An 8,060-nucleotide genomic window follows, 5' to 3' on the forward strand; every position below is an offset into this window, starting at 1 on the left:
GACAGTGCAATATCTAGGACCCGGGCAACCCATGAGACCTCATGGCTTCTGCATTTATTCATTAGGTACACGACTGCCACGTGAAGATTCACTTAAGTACACAATACAGTGTTGTTAACTATATGCACGATGTTGTACAGTAGATCTCTAGGATTTATTCACCTTGCATAAGTGAAACTATGTACCCTTGGATCAACATCTGTCTGATTCACACTCCCCCAAACCTTGGTAATCACCATTCAAGTCTCTGCTTCTGCTTCTACAAGTTTGATTATTTTAGATTCCTAAATGGAATAATTGAGTAGTTGTTCTTCCGTGTTTGACTTTTATTTCCCCCTCTTTGGAGACAGAGTCTTACTCTGTTGCCCAGGCTGGAGTGCAGTGGTGCAATCTCGGCTCACTGCAACCTCTGCCTCCTGGGTTCAAGCAATTCTCCTGCCTCAGCCTCCCAAGTAACTGGGATTTCAGGCACCCGCCACCATGCCCAGCTAATTTTTTGTATTTTTAGTAAAGGCGGGGCTTCACCATGTTGGCCAGGCTGGTCTCGAACTCCTGACCTCAAGTGATCCTGCCTCGGCCTCCCGAAGTGCTGGGATTACAGGCATGAGCCACCGCACTTGGCCTGGCTTATTTCATTTAGCATGTCTTCCACATTCATCCATGACGTAGCAAATGGCAGGATTCTTATCTCATTTAAAGCTAAATAGTATTTCATTGTATGTACATTTTCTTTATCCATTCATCTGGACATTTAGGTTCTTTCTATGTCTTTGCTATTGTGAATAATGGGACAATGAACACGAGAATGCAGACATCTCTTTGAAATCCTGATTTCAATTTTTTTGGGTATATACCCAGTAGCAGGTTTGTTGGATGATTTGGTAGTTCTATTTTTAATCTTTTGAGGAACTACCATACTGTTTTCCATAGTGGCTGTACCAATTTACATTCCCACCAATAGTGTACAAGGTGTGATGGTTAATATTGTCATCTTGATTGGGTTGAAGGATGCAAAGTATTGTTTCTGGGTGTATCTGGTTGTTGCTGGGTGTTGCCAGAACAGACTAACATTTGAGTCAGTGGACTGGGAGAGGAAGACCCACCCTCAGAAAGACCCACCCACAATGTGAGTGGGCACCATCCAATTGGCTGCCAGTGCAGCTAGAAAAAGCAGGCAGAAGAAGGTGGAGCAAGCTGACTTGCTGAGTCTTCCAGTCTTCATCTCTCTCCCATGCTGGATGCTTCCTGCCCCTGAACATCAGACTCCAAGTTCCTCAGCCTTTGGATTCTTGGACTTACAACAGTGGTTTGCCAGGGCCTCTCGGGCCTTCAGCCACAGACTGGAGGCTGCACTGTCAGCTTCCCTACTTTTGAGGTTTTGGGACTCAGACTGCCACTGCTGGCTTCCTTCGTCCTCAATTTGCAAAATGGCCTATCGTGGGACTTCACCTTGTGATCATGTGAGTCAATTCTCCTTAATAAATTTCCTTTCATATATACATATATCCTGTAAGTTTTGCCCCTATAGAGGACCCTAATACAGGAGTCCCCTAAGAGGTGATGGTTAAGTTTAGGGCACTGAATATGGTGATGGTTTCACAGGTGTATACTTATCCTCCAATGCATCAAGATGTATACGTTGAATATATATAGCTTTATTTGTCTGACAATCATATCTCACTAAAAAAGTAAATAACTGGATGCGGCTGTATTCCAATAAAACTTTACTTATGGACACTGAAAAAATATATTCAGTTAGACTACAAAATGATGAAAGACCATGTAGTGAGAGTCGCCGCCTTCAAGCCATCTATGCCAAAGCCATTTTAAACCCTCCAGCTTCTGCGAACTCACCAGCTGGCTGCAGCCCCCTGAGTGAGCTCAGGCTAGACCAGCAGAGAAATTGCCCAGCTGACCCCAAAAATGTGAGAAATAGCAAATTACTGTTTTCAGCCACTAAGTTTTGGGATAATGGATAACTGAGACATCTGATAAGTACTATAATGAAAGTAAAAAGTGATTTGGGGATAAAGAAGAGTTAGAAATTATTTCCTACCCAGAGGATGCGTGGTGATCTTATAGCAGTAACGATTTTTAATGTTTTCCCATTTTTTTTCTTTTTTAGGGGTATTTTTTATATGGTTTAATTGCAAAAATTTAAACTGCTAAAATTTGGCAAGTTCTGGCATAGGTAAACACCTGTGAACCTGTTATCCCAATCAAGATAATAAATGCGGGGAGGCCAGACGCAGTGGCTCATGCCTGTAATCCTAGCACTTTGGGAGGCCAAGGCAGGTGGATTGGCTGAGCTCAGGAGTTGGAGATCAGCCTGGGCAAAACAGTGAAACCCTGTCTCTACTAAAATACAAAAAATTAGCCAGGCATGGCGGTGCACGCTTGTAGTCCCAGCTACTCAGGAGGCTGAGGCAGGAGAACTGCTAGAACCCAGGAGGTGGAGGTTGCAGTGAGCTGAGATCAGACCACTGTACTCCAGCCTGGGCAACACAGCAAGACTCCATCTCAAAAAAAAAAAAAAAGATAATAAATGCATTCCTCACCCCCAAGACTTTCCTTATGGCCTCTTTATAATCCCTGCCTTTATGCCCTCCTTGCCCTTTCACCATCCTGAGACAACCAGATATGTTTTCTATCACTATAGACTAGTTTGCATTTTCTAGAATTTTATATACATGGAACCATACAATGTGTACTCTTTTTGTCTGGCTTCTGTCAGCAGAATTAGTTTTAGATCCATCCAAGTTGTGTGTGTATCAACAGTTTATTTCTACTGCTAACTTGTATTATGTTGTATAGATAGACCATGATTTGTTTATCCATATTCCTGTTGATGGACATTTAGGTTTTGTAGTGTATTAGGGGGCAATAAAGTTGCTATGAACTTTAGTGCACAAGTCTTCGTGTGGACATATACATTCATTTCATTTCAAGGTATTATGAAATATACCTTGCATAAATACCTTGAAGTGGAATGGCTCGGTCATAAGTGTATGTTTAACTTTTTATGAAACTGGTAACCTGTTTTCCAAAGTGGTTGTACCATTTTACATCCCCTACCAGCAGTATACATTCCAGTTGTCCCAAATCTTTGTCAATTCTTGGTATCGGTTTTTTCAATTTTAGCTATTCAGTTTTAGCCATTCTAGTGGGTATGGTTTTAATTCATATTTTCATTACTATTTATGTTGAGCATATTTTCATATACTAATTTGCCATTCATATATCTTATTTATTGAAGTGACTTTTCAAATCTTCTGTATACTTTTTATATTATTACATTTATTATTATAATTATTTGTTGTTATTATTGGAGTTTTATGTATTCTAGGTAGAAGTCCCTTCTTGGATATATGTTTTCCAACTATTTTTCCCATTTTGTAGTTTATATTTTCATTTTCATAACGGTATCTTTGGAAAGGCAAACATTTTTTATTTTGATGATATCCATTTTATTTTTCTTTAATAATTCTTGCTTTTTGTGTCCAGTTTAAGAAACACGTGCCAAGCCAAGGTCACTGAGATTTTCTCCTACGTTTTCTTCAAGAAGTTTTATACGTTACCTCTTATATTTAGGACTATAATTTATCTTGAAGTACTTTTTGAACGCTGGTGTGAAATAAGGATTGAAGTTCATTTGTTTTTTGTTGTTGTTCTTTGTTTTCACTATTTGTTTATATGGATATCCATTTGCTCCATCACCATTTATTGTTAAGATTATCATTTTCCCATTGAATTGCCCTGGCACCTTTGTTGAAAATCAGTTCTGTAGGTTATTTCTGGACAAATTTTGTTCCATTTGTCTCTGTTTACCTTTCTTTTTACTGTGATTACTGTAGCTTTTTAATAGATCTTGAAATCAGATAGTGTAAATCCTCCATTTAGCTCTTTTTTCAGTATTGTTTTGGCTATTCTAAGTTCTTTACATTTTCACATAAATTTGGTAATTTCTTTTAAAAGCCTGCTAGGATTTCTATTGAAATCGTATTGAATATATATAGTAGAATTTGAGAATAAATTATATCTTAACAATGTTGAATCTTCTAATATATAAATACAATATGTCTATTTATTTAGAATTTATTTATCCCAGCAGTGTTTACTAGTTTTCAGCGAACAGGTCTCACATGTCTTTTGGCAGGTTATCCTTAAATATTTATTATTTTTTACATTATTTTTAAATTGCAATTTCTGATTGCTCACTGCTTCTATATAAAAATACAACTGATTTTGGCAAATTGATCTTATATTCTGCCACCTTGAGAAACATGTATTGGTACTGGTAGCTTTTTGGTAGATTAATTAGGATTTTCTACATAGATGATTGTGTCATCTGCAAATTAAGACATCTCTTCCTTTCTAATCTGGATATTACTCATTTATTTATTTAGCCTTATTACACTGGCTAGAAGTGGTAAGAGCATACACCCTCGCCTTGTTTCTGATCTTAGAAAGCATTTCAGTCTTTCACTTTAAGTATGATGCTTGCTGTAAGTTTTCACAGATGCACTTTATTAGGATGTGAACGTTCGTTTCTAGTTCTAGTTTGCTGGAAGTTTCTATCATGTATGGATGTTTGATTATTGTGTTACATTTTGTCAATTTATTTTTTGCATCTATTGAGTTGATCATATGGAGGAATGGAGTCCTTAAACACCAATGGTCTTCCCTCCTTCCCCTGCCCTTAAGAGTTCTGTCCTTGGCCCTGCTTTCTTGTGCTTTACAAATGAGAAGACTTAGACATTACAATAGCTTCAACTAACAGCTGTGTATAAATGACTTCCAAGCATACATGTTTCATCCCAAATTCTCAGCTGAAATTGAGACCAATATTCTCAGCTTCTAACTGTATTTTGTCCACCAAGTTATCCTCCATATATCTCTAGAGAGATAAATAGGGGTGACATAAGAATCCAATGGCTATTCTCTTCAGTTAACTCACATTGAACTCAATGTTCATCAACTTGAATTTATACCGTTTGTATGCCATTTAAGGTCTTTTAAATGTAAAATCAGAAAAATATCTGAAATCAGAGAGCTTTTTAAAAAAATACTAAAATCAAAACTTTATAATGCAGGATGTCTCAATCTTGGTACTAATGACATTTGGGGAAAGATAATTCTTTGTTACAGAGGGCTATCCTGTTACAGATGTTAACCAGCATCCCTAGTCTTGACTCACTAGATGCCAGTAGTATCCTCACTGACCCCAATCTATGACAGTCAAAAATGTCTCCAGATATTGCCAAAGGTCCCCTGGGGAGGGGACACAATCATCTCGAGGTTGGAAACTACTGATGTACTAACTTGCTCTAGATCAATGCTCCCATGAAAATCAACTAAAAGAGCCAAATTAAAAAACAAACAAACCAAAAACAAAATGGGCACAGTGGCTCACAGCTGTCATCTCAGCACTTTGGGAGGCTGAGGCAGAAGAATCTTTTTCGCTCAGGAATTCAAGACCAACCTGGGCAACACAGTGAGACCTCATTTCTACTAAAAATCAAAAGAATTAGCCGGGCATGGTGCTGGGATTACAGGCGTGAGCCACTGCACCCAGCCCCATTTCACCTTCATTTTTGAAGGATATTTTTTGCTGGGTATGAATTTCTAGATCAGCAGCTACTTTCTGTAAGCATTTTAAAAGTATTATTCTAGACTTTTTGGTTTCCATTGTTTCTGTGGGAGATGGCTGTCTTTAAGATGTTTTCTGCCTTTACTTTTTAGTTGGTTTACTTTGATGTGCCTAAGTGTGATTCTATTTTACTTTGTCCTGCTTTAGTTTTCTGAGCTTGGTCAAATGTTACTTTGGCCCCATTCTATTCCAAGACTCCAGTTATCTTTCTGAAGACTTTTCATTGTGTTTACATGCCTCCAATACATGCTTCAGTATGTATTTTTTTCTACTGACCTGTCTTGTAGTTCACTAATCTTGTCTTTTGTTACACAAATCCACTATTATTTCCACCTACTGTGTTCTCAACTCCAGACACTGTATTCAGTTCTAGAATATCCATTTGATTTTTATAGATTACTTTTCTGATCAAAGTCTTTGCCTATTATCTTATCCATAATTGTCTCAAACATATTAGTCATAGTTATCTTAGAGTTCTTGCCAGTGAACTCCAATATGTAAATTGTCTGTGGCTTGGTTTCTCGTGTCACTTTTTTTTCTCTTAGTTTTTGGTCATGTGGTCCATGTGGTTTTGGCATTTCTTGTAATTTTCCATTGGTTTCCAGATGTTTTAATGTTACTGGCTTTGGGTGATGTCTTTCTTCAGTGAGGTTCAACCTGTCTTCTGCTAGAACTTAATCCAACCAAGAATCATGATAAATCAAGGCAGAGTTACAAATCTTGGCATAAGGCTCATTCTATATTTGACGTGCCCCTAGCCTCAGAGTTTTCTAATGGTCACCTAGGATATTCTCCAGATCCCCTCCTTCTGGCAAGTACTGATTTTTAATCTTTGTTTTATGAAGCTTTCTGCCTACTTTTGTTTTCTCTCCTAAACAGCACCACAACTTTGCAAATTTTCTGAGTGGAAATTGCCCATGTTTGAGGCTGTTCCATATCTCTACCAAAAGCTTTCTTGGTTGCTGTCCTCTGGAGGCAAGCTTTAAAAAAATACAAAATCAAAATTACCAGCCTCCGGTCTGCAACCAGAATGGACAAGTGCCCCCAAACTAAAAGCAGCCACAGGTCAGCTCACCTCAGAAATGTTCACTCCTCTTTAGAGTCCTGCTTGGGCAGATTTCTACTGCCTTCAAATAGATGAGTCCCGTATTTTATCCCGCTTTTCTGCTGGGGGATAGTGGCGGTGGATTTGATAACTGGTAGGAACTAGTGAGAGTTGTGTTGCCCATTCTTTCCCTTTCTGAATTGAAATTGTTACTACACTCTGGGTACGTAGGGGAAGACACTCTTTTCATTTATAGAGTATAACAAGGAGCTAATTTAAGACCTTATAGAGAGTATGGCACATTTAGAAGTAAATGCAGTCACTTTGAGCCCACTCTCTTGTGGATGGGTATCTTCCACACTGGGGAAAAAAAAATGAGGCATGAATACTTGGTATTCAAAGCGGTGGACTGTCATAGAGAGCCAGTTGTCCCCCAAGACGTCCTTCCCTTCTTCCAGTTTTTGGTATACAATTGGACATACAGAATGAAGACATTTAAAGTTTCTCTTTCAGCTCAGTGTGATCATGTGATATAGGTCTGATGGACAAGATGTGTCATGTGGCAACTTAAAAGTTGGCTCAACGGGGTCGGGGTGGGCGCCGGTCTGGGCGTGGGCGTGAACCAGCGCATGGACAGTTACAAGCACCTGAGCGGCTGGAGCAATGGCAGCTACAGCATGATGCAGGACCAGCTGGGCTACGCACAGCACCCGGGCCTCCACGCCAACGGTGCCGCGCAGATGCAGCCCATACACCGCTAAGACGTGGGCGCCCTGCAGTACAACTCCGTGACCAGCTCGCAGACCTGCGAGAACTGCTCGCCCACCTACAGCACGTCCTACTCGCAGTAAGGCACCCTACTCCAGCCCCGCTGTGGTTACTTCTTCCTCCCACTCCAGGGCGCCCTGCCAGGCCGGGCACCCCCGGGACCTGATCAGCACGTACCTTACCCGCGCCGAGGTGCCGGAACACGCCGCCCCAGCCAACTTCACATGTCCCAGCACTGCAGGAGCAGCCCGGTGCCCGACACGGCCGTTAACGACACACTGCCCCTCTCGCACATGTGAGGGCCGGACAGCGAACTGGAGGGGGAAGAAATTTTCGAAGAAAAACGAAGGAAATGGGAGGGGTGCAAAAGAGGAGAGTAGGAAACAGCATGGAAAAAACCCAATACGCTCAAAATGGAAATATATATATATATTTTATCTTATATATATATTTATATATAAATATATACTTTTACATATATTTATATTCTTTTATATATATTTATATATAAATATATATTCTTTTATATATATTTATATATAAATATATATTCTTTTATATATATTTATATATAAATATATATTCTTTTATATATAT

General features: G+C 39.4%; 1 pseudogene; it reads left to right on the forward strand.

Annotated features, from left to right (window-relative positions):
* The first annotated feature begins 7,252 nt into the window (after positions 1–7,252).
* On the forward strand, positions 7,253–7,849 carry LOC115935566 (transcription factor SOX-2-like; annotated as a pseudogene).
* Positions 7,850–8,060: the final 211 nt, after the last annotated feature.

This window comes from Gorilla gorilla, chromosome 7, assembly GCF_029281585.2.
Source record: "Gorilla gorilla gorilla isolate KB3781 chromosome 7, NHGRI_mGorGor1-v2.1_pri, whole genome shotgun sequence".
NCBI lineage: Eukaryota > Metazoa > Chordata > Mammalia > Primates > Hominidae > Gorilla > Gorilla gorilla.